Genomic DNA, 13,540 nt, shown 5'->3' on the forward strand with positions numbered 1-13,540 from the left:
TGGAGACAGTTGTTTTTCTGATATAAATAAATCCCTAATTTTTTTTTCCAAACCAGTGGTGCAGAGAGGCTTTTAGACTACTAAAAAACCAAACTACTTCAGATCAAGGAAAATAAACTGCTCAGAAGACTTGCAATATTTGCCTCTGATCAAAACAAATTAACAGCTGCCAACTGCAGCTTTGTCTGCATTGCATTTGATTTTTTGTTGTGGTTGACGTATCTATGTCAAATTTGGACAGAGAAAAACCCAAACCATAAAATCCTCCATAAGCTCTGCTTTTGACCATTCCCCCTACAGTCCTAACAGAGACACTTGGTGAACCCAGCTGATAAATCATACCCAAAACCTATTCACCTCCTCTCATTACAATTCAGGTCCCTACTGCTGCAAAGAAATTAGATAGGAATACAAGAGCCAGTCAGTAAATTCTACTCCAATTTTTCCTCGAGGTGCTTAACCCATCTTCAAACAAGTGAAAAATTTTGTTTGTTCTTTACAGATTCACTTGGCCAGTAACATAATCTCCTATATACCAGGCCTGGTGAAAGTGTATGAGACAGGTTCTGAACCAATTCCAGATTAATTTCTTCACCTCCTTGAAAAAATAAATAAAAGCCTTAAGTTACCAGAATGTCTTTTAAAACCCCATTTCCAATTGCGCAAGGCAGCTTTTCAAGCAGAGTAATAAAAGCAACAGCTCTCCTCTAAGTTACTGATTGCAGTACTTGCCAAAATGATGGTACCTTCAATCCTCATTAAAAGTTTGAGAAGTCTCTGTCTGCACTAATGACCTACAAACAATACTGCTTAAAGTCAGAAAAAAAAAAACAATTCCATCACTGAGCAAACACCTTCCTCCCCCTCTTATTTAAAACCAGGATGCTGATAATTCCAACTCCTCAGCCCACTGCAATCTTTGCTTAGATCATCGAGGGCTGTGAAACACAGCAAACCTCACTTGGAGCCTAATGCACATCACCACTTTAATCAACAGACTGTTTTCTACTTGTGTCTCACTTACAGTTCTTTTTCAGCAACCAAACAGCAGGATTTTCAAGTAACTTACATATCTCAACTCAAAAATGTTTTGAGGCAGCAGGCACCCAAACAAAAGATTATAGTGAACAGGATAAAACACTGGCATTTGAATTGCTGAATTTGATAGCACTTTTTGTTGTTTTAAACCGCAAAATGAGCAATCAGAGGCACCAGAAATCCCGAATATCTTGTTAGACAGGTTTGGCACTCTCACCTGAAGTTGGATGAAACGACAAAGTGAGCTCAATTGTGAAGCACATTACAGTGTTCAGCTTAGAATGCAAGAATAAAGAGCACTTCAGGAAAACGTTCAGATTTTTATTATATTTTGAAAGTGAAGCAAAATGCAAATATTCCAGGTTGAAAACTTGGGAGAGGGAGGTCTGTAGAAGAAAAATAAAGAACAATGTGTTCTGTATAAAAGATATAAACGCTACTGGTAACAGGAAGACCAAAAGGATACCCTTTCATTAAATTTGCATTTAAACAGAAGTCACTTTACCATACTACTAGGCATCACTCATCTAAATAATTCTAAGATGTCACCTTTTATGCTGTTTACTATGTACTGTGCAACATATTCTGCTAGAAAAGTAGGCAAATTTAATGGTTTTCTTGTCAGTTTATCTGCTCTTAAGAACAAAATACTTTCCTTAAACCCTCCTCTTTGTGGCCATCACTACAGAGAAAGTTTAAACCTGGGCAATTTTTAAATTCAGTTTACAGGAAAAAACCCTTTCATTTAGTAATCGACCTGTCAGACAGACAGGAGTCGCAGATAAAGAAATCCGAGGCTGCATACAAAGGAAATAAAACACCTTTTGCAGCAGTGTTAGCACAATTCACACTCTGCTTCCTTCCAGCCTCATCCCCAGAGCACTTCAAGGCAAGGTTCATTAGGAGGCCTTGCTGATTGCAGGACTGCCAGCCCGTTTGCATCGGAAGCTGAGCAGAAGGAGGGACACAGGCAGGAGATAAGGCTGCACGGCAGTGGCCAGGACACTCCAGGTTCACCAGCCTGCTGCAGTCCCTAGGAATGGCTGTGTACCGAGGCAAGAAACCCCAAGGCAGCGCTTTTTACAGGCCAGAAACTACAAACAGACGGCCCAAGACTCCCACTGATGAGTGTTAAGTATTCAGGCTCCCAAACTCTTCAAAGTCATTGTAGGACAATGTTAATAACTACCTCCTGTCTGATCTAGGGTAGCTTTAGCGACCTACTCCTGCAAAATTCACTGTATTAGGGATATTTTTAGGTATTGATTCAAAAATCAAATTCTTTTAACTCTGCTGATACAACAAAGAAGATGGATCAATCAGTAAAAGCTGAAATGTTATTAATTACAAAAAAAGAAAAAAAAAAGAAAAAAAAAAGAAAAAAGTAACATTTGTGTGCTTTAACAGCTGAAAATATTTCAGTGTTTCAGACCAGGTAAGCAACTGATACCCACATCAAGCAGAGAAGATAGGAGTTTGTACCATAAGAGAGATTTCAGATCAGAACAGATGATATGAATATCTAATGAGGTTTAGCTTGCATCATTCTTCTGATTAAAATTCATCATTAAAATGAACACTCGATCTTACGACATTGATTGCTCAAACACGTATTTTTGTTTGCAACTTTCTTTTTCAACTTTCTGCATCAAACCTTAAAAAAAATTTCAACCAAAGAGTTTTATATGCATCTAGAGGTTTTTCCTTGTACATCAAAAAATACAAAGTAACCCTACAAAACGGTGTGAACAACATCTAAAATCCACGATAAAACCCTCCACCCCACAGTCTTAGCCATGAGGAAACCAAGTTACCCTTTTAGGCATTCAGGTAAATCAGATTAAAAGGTTTTCTTCTTCACCATAAACATTTGAGAGCACTGTGTATTTATTCTTGCTGCTCACAAAATTTTACTTCAAAGAGAGATTTCTGTCCCTTTTATAAACAAAGTTCATTGAAAAATTGTGAAGATTATACATCACATGTTTTTACTCATCTCAAAAACAGACTCTCAAAAATGATAAATGTTACAGACATTGGTCAGCAGTTGCATAATCTGCAGGATTTAATATAAAATTACGGAAAAAAAAATCCAAAATGACAGAATTTTGCTAGCAGTACAGCTCAGAACAAAATCCAAAGCTGTATTTTTGCAGGATTTGTGCAATTACAGTATCCTACTTATTCAGAGAGTAGTAAAGATGATAAAAGCTTCCAGGAAATACTGGAATGGAAAGATGGCAAAGATGGCATTTGAAATTAAAACTTTCAACCACCTTTTCTTACTAGGACCACTCTTGCCTGGTCTGACACACTGAAACATTCCCAAATAATAAAGCACAAAATTCGTTTTTAAAGCACTTGTTTATATTAAACATGATTTATAATAGATTCTGGAAGAAGAAAAAGCAGGGAGCCAATTTTAAAGGTTAGGTTGCTTGGCAATATACCTTTCCTTACAAATAATTGTTCTTACTAAATCACAGTGGAGAAAGCCATGAAGAACTAAGTTTGTGGAGCCTCCTGAATATGCAAGTGTCTCTTTAATTGTTTATATAAAGCTTCAAGACAATCACAGGCCACACAGGCATTCAAAATACCGTCTAAAAGCCTTTTTTTTTTTCCACTCCACAGATTTCAAACAAGTATTCAATTCAAGTTTCATCGGTCTGGAGCAGAAAGATGCAACTTCACAACCAACCATTTAACCAGACCTTCCTGTCCTGCCCAGTACTGGGAAGCAGAGTTTTACTGGAGTGCCTCTGCTTTCAAGTTCCCATCCCCAAATTTCTACTTCTGATGGCGGCTACTCATGCAGCTTCTTCGTCCCTCACCATCACTGTCAGAGAACACCTTCCCTCCAACCAAATGCAAGAGCTATGGAGAGAACTGAAAGGCATGGTTATGTCACACATTCCAAAGAAAGAAGGCAAGGGAAGAGGGAGAGAGAGAAGGAGTTTAAATTTAGGTATTTACTTACTGAAACACAGAAAAGAACACACATCCAGGCACCACGTTGGCAGAAATCCCAGCACTCTTCGCTTCCAGCAAGGATTTGCCTGAAGCTCCACAAGAGCCTTCTCCCCCTCTCACTCGCACACAGAAGCGAACTGAGGAGTGCTCTGCACTGCCAGCCCAAGTGTATCTCAGGTTTAATGAAAGTGTAATTCATTAGAATGAGAGCCAGGGTAACATAAACATGTGCAGGAAAAACAGGCTTGGCGCAACACCACAACAGACACCAGGTTTGATCAGCACAGCAAAACTCTGTCAGACCACAGGGATAAAATAAAAGTGGGCGCAACACCTTTAAAGCAGAAGCAGAACATAAAAGGCACCAGGTAGAATTTGGACCTGTAAAAGTTCTACCAAACAGAGCTACAATGAGTAGGCTCCTCTGTTGGCAAAGTTCACAAGGTACCTGCCTGCCAGGTGAGGTGTTTTTGGAAATGTCCCTCAGTTCCAGGTGCTGCAGGACATGGGTACCAAGATGGGGAAAGGAAAAAGAACCTGTGCAACACCCAGACACAACAGGAAGATGATATACTGCTATGTGCCCCAAAATCATTCTTAAGAAGGCACATCAGTTATCTTTTTCTGCAAAGGGGGGAGGGTTTGGGGAAAAAATTGCACCACTGTATTCATTAAACATTGCAGCAACCACCTACACGAAAGTTTTGACTGAAGAGCATTTCCTTTGCTTTTTGCCATCCTTCACACATGGTGAATACCAAAAACGAAACACCATCTAAGAATTCACTTCACTCTAGTAGATGTTGAATATATCTACTTGATCTGCTATTAGTACTCAATCACCAAAAAAGACCAAAGCTAGGAAAGAGATATTACCACTTCAAAAACAAGGATCTAAAGCTAGAGACCAATTTACTAATTTGCTAACAAAATTCAAAAAGTTTGAGAGTCTTCCATATCTTTCTCATGGACTTCAATACTTCACATAGCTACATATGTATAGGTGTTTTTATATTTTTAAAGAATTATTCATTAATTCTTACAAGTGTTGAAAAACTTGGTAATGATTTAAAAAAAAAAAAAAAACAGTAAGTTCCTGCATACTTTCAAGTCTCTCTTAGTGAGACCAAAGCATTTAAGGTATTGCCCAATTTAGAAACACATTGCAGGAAAGAGACAGCTCAAAATATCAACCACAGACGTCACAGGCAAAAAGAGCCTTTAGAAGCACAGTAACTACAAACATTCACATTTGATATTCCACCTCCCAGACTAACTTTGAAACAGGTTCCTAAGCCAGGGACAATGGGCCCTCCCAGACCTGCACACGAGTCAGACAACTCATTTTTGCAGGGTGAACTTTTGCCACCCTTCCCTCTGGGAGAAACCCCATTAAGTTTGCTCCCAGGAAATCAGCTCCCACTCCTACTCCTTTTCCTGACTTGCCACTGCTCCTTTCTGCCTGGTTGTCTCTCCCCTGCTCCCATGCTTTCAGCCTTCTCCTTCAGCACACCACTACCTACAACCTTGTCCTTCCACATCCAACCCATATGAAGCTGCTTCTTGGATGCAGTCCCCACCTCTCCTCTGACCCACACCCATTTCTTCCTGTGCCTAGAATCCTTCCACCTCCACACCCAGGTTCAGCTTTGTGGTATTTTTGGTTCTTGAAATATTTCAATGGAATAAAGAAGCAAACGTTAAAGCAGGTAATAAATGTGCAGGCATTCCCAAAAAGTTGTTCTTATCTGAACAGCTTTGCTCACTACAAAAGGCACAGGATAGCTTGTGGCTATGTCCCAGTTTACTCATCTAGCCATACACCATTATTTGACCTACAGTCTCGCGACGTAAGAAAAAGAATTAAGTTTATTCTTCATTTAGTAAAATAAAGGTTAGAGGTAACAAAAAAGAACTAGATTTCCGGGAGAAAGCTGTGATTCTTAGTCTTGGAGAAAACCAGTCTGATCTGTTCGTATTTTTCTCAAATTCCATTTTTCCTTTCAAGAAAGGGCTTTTCTGCAAACACGACTGATTGTTCTTTGATTTTTCTGGAGAAAGTCTCAGCCGAATGGGAAAGGATCTTTAGAATGCACATAAAAGACAAAGGTTCAAACGAAAGCTGAATTCTCAATGAGCACAGGTTTATTTTAGTAAACAATAGAAACTCAGAGCTGAATGAGATCTTATCCCTTTTAATCACTTAATAAATTTTCCTTGCCTTCCCAGTTTTCAAGCTACATGTCTACAATAAACAAACCCGCACTGACAAAAAGTCTCTATAAAAGCACACAAAACCTCTCTTCGATGCAACAGTGAACTCACCTCGGCTTTGGCCAGGGTTTGCCAATGCCTTGATTCAGCAAGCAACAGGCAAAAACTGTTCTGATGAATACAGAAAAAGGTAAACTTCAAGAGGAAACCCTAAAAATGAAACTTCAATCTTCTTAATTCTTTAAGTTTTTAAGAATTTTTGCAGTCAAGATTTTGTACTGCCCAAAAAGTGTCAGTCCTACACCAAAGTTAAGAAAAATCAAACTGTAACATCCAAACAGTTTTTCTAATAGTGCTTTGGTAGAAGCCAACCTAGGCAGACTGATGCAAAATTCCATAAATATCATCTTTGGATTGATTTTTAGTGTAACTTTATTTTGTAAAGCTAAATAATATAACCCTTGTTTGAAAAGAAAAAAAAATCAGTACAAAAATCCTAACTTATATTCAGAACTACTGCAATGAGAACCAAAAATGCAAAAAAAGTAAGCAAATGCCTGAGTTTAGATCACTGGGTTGTTTTAACCAACAATAGGGGTTTCTTAAACACATGCATATGCATAAATGCACACACATTTATGTGATTTTATGGTACTCAAACCCAGTGCTTGGGTGCCTAATGATTATGAAGTCATCACAAAGTCCTAAAAACATCAAGCTGGAAATTCTCCATGATCTTACTCAGTGAGAAGACTGAAGCCCGTGACTAGGTACTTCTTCTCTGCTGAGAAGTAGCATAATGGGATTGTCCCATGGGGTCCTTTTCCTTAGGCACTTATAAATAACCTAAGTCACTTAAGCTTCCCATACTACCATCCAGCTTAGGTGTGTTTTGGGGATAAAGCCCTTAACTTTTCAGGGCTCAAGAGTGCACAATATACTCAGCACAAAAACCAGTCCAGTGAAGGTTTCTAAGCAGGACAAAAGAAAAATACCAAGTTTGCTGCACCATAATTTTCAAGCCTTAGGAGTTTTACCATATCTTGGTTTTACTTCAAAATACAGGAGATTCACTACTTAACTGACAATAACTATTAAACGTTAAAATTGAATGTATCAGTTCTACAGCCATAGGGCCCCATATTCTGCGTAAAAGTTTAGTTGTATAAATACAAAACCAAGCATGACTTCAGCAAAGTTTACTCATGGAGTTCCCACCAAGTGCTGATGAAGGGCTGTCCCTGCACACGGCTAATGTAAAGTAAACAAAACCAGACTTTCTCACTCAGAAAGAGACAAAACCCCTAAACAATGTAACCACATCTGAGAACACATGCAAGGTATCACCGCATTGCACATTTTTTAACTCCAAATAGCAAACAACACCTTTTGTCATTCGCATTTAGAAGAGGTGAGGAGGATGTGGCGAAAGGATTCTGTCATTAGCAAATATTCTACTACTCAAAAAACCACAAAAAATAACCTGCAAAAAAGGTCAGTCTTAGCTAGCATCAACTAAGTAGGACAACCCTACGCCAAAAGAAAACCACAGTATGCAATGGAAACAACTCCTTATCTGTCCCTGTTTTAGTGTATCTTTCCACCTTAAAACTAGAACAAATTCAATGTCATGGGAGAGAAAAAGAAATGTGTAAAATAGTCACCATTTGGTATTTACTTATTCTGGAAATGAGTGCACACATCCCAAGAAAAATAGTGTCCTTTAAAAATAATCACATTTCAATGCAGTCTGTATACTGAGTCATTTGTTTGAAATGCCAGTCCAAGGAATGTTAAGATTTAGCTGACGATTATCTCCTCGACATTATCCCAATTTGATTATACTGTGTTTACTACATCAAAGCCAAAAAAAGCACAGTAATAGATTCAGCAACACACCCACTTGGAACACTGAAGACCTATTATTAAAGAACCAGAAGAATAATTTTCAAAAGGTTTTTATTTTCAAACACAGTCTAGCATAAGATCTTACCATAAAGGAGGGTTGTTAAACACTTCCATTCAACCTACATATTTGAAGCTGTGCCTCAGAAGTTAGGTCAACTAATTTATGTGATCAGGAAACTTGACTATCCTCCTTGTCTAACTCTCTGACTGGACACATTGCAGGAATCCAACAGCTAGGTTTCACGTGGCTGAAGCATCAAAAAGCGTGACATTAACATTCATTTCCTTGTAACTTTGTAACTCACACAGAACATAAACCAATGTATTTCTTTCAGACTTAACCACAAACAAGCTTTCAATGTTTTTAGTTTTAACATAGTTTTATTATGGGGTAATCGACATAACAAAATACTAATATTCAGCAAATCGGTACACACAAATGAGCAGGTTATGGTTAAAAATCCACATGTGAGAGTGTTTGTACAGCAGAAGGTCACAACAGCCCATGCTGTTTGCCCCTCATGCAGAAGGCCCCCAGTAGTTAAAAGTCAGACAACCAGAATTATTATAATCAACACATCACCTGGAGTTACACTGCCTAGGATCAGAAGACAGTGATTATAACGTTGTCACCCTGTCTACGTTAGCTCTCACATCCTCTCTAGCACCAGTAGGGCTGAATTTGAGACAGTTTTAAAAGGAGAAGCTATCACTGGGCAGGAATTCAAATTCAGCCTGAGACTCTACACAACAAACCAGTATTTAAGTAAGGATGCCAAACTGGTCAGACCACGTGAACCTTTCGGCGGGCCTGACAACACCATCCCTGCTATCCTCCTACAGCTATCAAATCACAGAGAAGTGTTTGTGCAACATGTTTTCAAAGGCAGCACAACTTCCAAACACAAACGGAGCTATTTTGTGCTGGCTATCAGCAAAACAATCAGCTCCATGTACATCCAAACAGTTATGGTAACACCTTGAACAGGAGATCTTGGAAGGACAAGAGTACACAAACAACCTACCACTCACTAAGTCTGTCCAGAAGAGCATCAGTCGCTCTACAATAGCGGTTCACATACTTTTTTTATTCCAGGAAAACTCAAGTTGTCATTTTCCAGTTACTACAGCTGGCCAACACACTGCTCATAGGTTTATTCTACAAGAAAAGGTTCCACCTCAAGGTCTAGAAGAATTATTTTTTTTCTATTGCATATACACACAAACACAGCTTACTTTAATTCTTACTTGTCTTCATTTAATGATCTTCACAGAACTCCAGAGGTGAAACTCTTAATGGATCCCTGTCCTCAGTCTGGTGTATTTCTGGTCAACTGCTGCACAGCTCGTGCAATGTAAATTGCAAGAAGGCAGAACAGAACAGGAAAACGAACACGTTGCCTATTCACAAGTAGTCTGCCCTCCTAGACACCACAGCACCTATTCTGGTCAGATTTTTGGGAGCATTACTCTTCAGTATGTGTTTCTAAATTTTGTTTAGGACCAAATCAAACACACTCATATAAAATAAACCACGAAACACATAAATAACGTCCACCTCATGCTGTCTACAGTGCATCTTACACAGAGCAGCAACCTTGTGCTCAACACTACAACACAGAAAAAACCTACCTGCAGCCAATAAACTCTATTTGTAACCTTCACTCATAAAAGTTATCCCACTGATGACATTATTAATTTAAAGACAGCAAACCAAACACACAGTGCAGTGAGTAAAAACTCCTGAATGAATTGAGAAAAGCCTGTGAATTGTTAAATAGAAGAAAAAGAAGCATATTAACTAGACAAATATACATAGCTGCCACTTAAAAATTTTCCAGATAAGGATGGTCTAACTATCTGGAGAGGAAAAGCTTGTAAGAAGTTTGTACAGATCCAACCAATGCACCCACTGAACTTCTACACAAGAGCTTTATTTTCACGTCTCTCATCCAAAAAGACAATACACACAGCAAGCCTACCACAGTGAATGTGCTCCTCAAAACATACTACAACCAGAACAAAAAAAAAATAATGGAAATCAATGCTAGAAGCAGGAGGTCTGCAAAGAAAATGGCCAAATTAAACCTTCAGTGTGGCTTCAAACAATGTAATTAGAGAACAGGGCTGAAATCAAGACTCTTCTCCCAGTGATGAAGAAAGATCTTGCCTTTGTGAAAGCATTTATGGCACGAGAGGGTACACACACAAATGTCAAACAGACAAATTCAAGGTATTCTTGGCTTGCAAGGACATTTGCTGCCAGATGGTTACACTTACAGCAGAAATTGCATTGAATCTGCATCCTCAAACACCTTTAATTAACATAGATGGCTACACTTACAGCAGAAATTGCATTTGAATCTGCATCCTCAAACACCTTTAATTAACAAAAAAAGTCAAGAAATTGTTTTAGCTGTGCAGATTCAGTAAACAAAGGACTACATACCCTATGACAGATTAGGATTTACAGGATAACAATTAAATACAGTTCAAAATGCATTCGAAATTAGTAACATTTAGACAAACTAATTGAAAATTATAGTATTGTGACAAACATTCAACTTACTTTACATAGTATCTTGCACCTTCAAAAGTATACGCTTCCTCCCAACCTGTGGGTAAGTCTGGAAAACAAGCAGCAAAACATTCCAATTACCTTTTGAAATGGTGCTAGCCATACTGGTCTACTCCCTAGCACTAGGGTAGTTAAAATACTGTGCCTGATTCCACGTGTCAAAACCTTTAGTCCCAGGAACAAGTATTTTAGAATTGACTCACAAGACTCTCTTACTGTCAGTTTTGTAAGCAAAGAGAAGCTACACACGTGAAAATCTGATTTGGGGTTGTCATTCTCAAATAATAACGAGGATGGTTTAAGTCTGCCCTTGTTTAACGTTCCTTCCCTTGACCAGCAACTCAGGGTCATCGCCAGATCTCCCTGCCTTGAACTTCAGCAGCCTCAGATTACCTGGCAGGCAGAGACCTAAACAGAAATCCATCTGGCTGAGTTACATGCAAGTCACAAGCTTCTGAACAGGCACAGTATCAACTACACCACAGAGCATTAGCATTGTGTTAGCATAATTCCACCACTGTTGTGACTAACAAGTGTTCCTGCAGTGTTTACAACTCTGTTGCATTTTACATGAAAATAATTTTCCATGTAAATCTAGGAGAGGATGTGGGTACATCTCTTCCTTTCTATTACCACTTCTAAGGGTCAGGAGTCCAGATATAAAAACCCCATACCACTAATGGTCAGTATTTCTCAAGTAACAGCCTCCTGGTGCAGTGGAAGCTCTGGAGATGTTGGGCACCTCCATGCACCTCTAGATGCACCACTACCCTTAAAAGTTTGCCCCTGTCAATAAAAACAATGATTGATATGTAGCACTCTCTCATTGAATTACAAAAGCAAGAATGTATTTCCTAAAGACAAAAAAAAAAAAAATTCAGTCTGGGTTATGCGGTGGTTTTTATCCCCCCCCATTACTTATTTGCTCTGGCTGCTTTTTTCTTCACTCCCGTCTTCTCCAGAACAAAAATCAAGGTGTCTTTCAATAACGACACGGGGCAAAGTACGGCAAACAGGAAGTCTCTCCAGCAGAAGTATTTATGGCTGCTGTAAGAACTTTGCAAAAAATACCCTTCCAGTGCTGAATAGCTCAAAGAATAAAAAGCACTTCAATTCATAATGGAGGACAAAGCTTTCCTCACCATCTATAACGTGCCTCACAGAATTATTTAACAGAGACCTTTACAATAATATACATCTGCAAAAGAAGTGCCATTCTCTCAAAATTGTTTCTTAAGAGAAGACATTCTGAACATAATTTGACTAGGTTCCAAAACAATGGTCAGAGCAAAAGAAGAGATAAACCCCAGAATTAATCTGTTTGATTTTATCTATGTATGGAGAGATTCATTAACATACATGAATGATGAAAACTATTGGAACAGATTTGGTTTTTAGACACTTTGGCATCTGATTGGTAAGCTATGGTCAGTGTATCCCAAGGTCAGGCCTCAGAGTCTTGTGTTCAGAAACAAGTTTAATTTACCTGATGATAACTCTGCTCTGTTACACACAATACTCCTGACACTCAAAAGCAAGCTGCATTTCCTTTAGAAGGCACTTAACGGCAGAAACAAACGAGACACTTGGAAAATTACTGTGAAATCATCAGTCAACAGAAACAGTGGGAGGGAATAGTTTAAAAAAAGAATTAACACTCAGCTAATGCTAGTGTTGAACAAGCAAAGCAGCAATGCACTTCACACACATCTGCCCCCATGCATATTGCTATAGATGAAGGCCACTTTCTCAATCTGTGCACTGAAAGCAGGAGAACAGAGGAGCCTGATAGCAATCCGTAGTTCCATTTCCCAGCATTACATGACTTCTTACAAACAACAGAATCTTCGTTGCAAATCAAACTGCAGAGTTCTAACAGCCAGAAACCTGTGGTTTTTAAACTATTCCCAACTCAAAAAAAAAAAAAAAAAGAAAAGAAAAGAAAGGCTGCCCATAGTTTTCTAAAGGGCTGTTTCTGATTCCTCAATGCATAAGTATTAACCAAACATAAAAAGCAAATAATCTGATACAGACCAATTCACTTGCAGATTTCCCTGTGATTATCCAAGTGATTATATACATGAAAACAACTGCACGTATTACTACACTCCACCACCTCCCAGTGGCATATGCAGCCTGTGTGCAATTCCAGCAGTCAAGAGTTTGGCTCCGGGTCCTCAGAGTGTCTGCTGTAAATCCTCCTCCTCCAGCACCTCCTGCTGCTACTTCTCCAGAGTGGAACAAACAGCAGAAGCAAAGACTGATTCCACCCTCCTCCCTCCAAGTTATTTCTAATGTTTCAAGTCCCTTTTCCTCCTACCTATTCCACCTCTCTCAGTCACTTAGAAACCACACAGACTCAGCCTAGATGGAAGCACAGGGAGAAAAAGGGTTTCTAGGTGACTAGCGAAATCAGCCTCTACATTTCTAGTACACCTATCGTGGTTAAATCTAGGTACTGCTGGAAATAGAAATACGATGAGCGGTTTCATGCTAAACTGAGGAAGGATGCTGTGCAGGTGGATAACCAGGGCAGCCAGCAAGGAGCACGAGAGGGACGAGGCGGTCTCTAATGGTAACTATACAGTCTCGTAGGGGTGATACAAGGCAACGGAGGGAAAGCAGAGACAGATACATTACACAGGCGCAACTCGGGGGCAGGGGAAGAAGGCGCTTGAAGAAACTGGCAAGCGGGCTGGACATGCAGGACTGCACGGCGACTGCAGCGCTGCTCACTCCGGGGGGAACAACTGCGCGAAGTGCGGGGAAAGCGGGATCAGGAGTTGTCCCGGGGGGCTGCGGCGGCTCCGCGGGGACCCCGGGCTGAGC

General features: G+C 39.4%; 1 protein-coding gene across 7 annotated transcripts in view; it reads right to left on the bottom strand.

Moving 5' to 3' along the window:
- Window positions 1–13,525, bottom strand: part of PLEKHA5 (pleckstrin homology domain containing A5) — a 163,212-nt gene extending 149,687 nt beyond the window's left edge. For 6 of the 7 annotated variants that reach the window (XM_017736677.1, XM_017736672.1, XM_017736676.1 and 3 more), the window contains exons 1-2: window positions 13,507–13,525; window positions 10,703–10,764 (exon numbers count right to left, since the gene is read on the bottom strand). The gene's annotated coding sequence lies outside the window, so the exon portion shown is untranslated. Of the gene's footprint in view, window positions 1–4,018; window positions 4,141–10,702; window positions 10,765–13,506 lie in introns of those variants that run through there. The other variant, XM_017736669.1, reaches the window with a different exon arrangement.
- Window positions 13,526–13,540: the final 15 nt, after the last annotated feature.

Source organism: Corvus brachyrhynchos, unplaced genomic scaffold, assembly GCF_000691975.1.
Source record: "Corvus brachyrhynchos isolate BGI_N302 unplaced genomic scaffold, ASM69197v1 scaffold246, whole genome shotgun sequence".
Lineage (NCBI taxonomy): Eukaryota > Metazoa > Chordata > Aves > Passeriformes > Corvidae > Corvus > Corvus brachyrhynchos.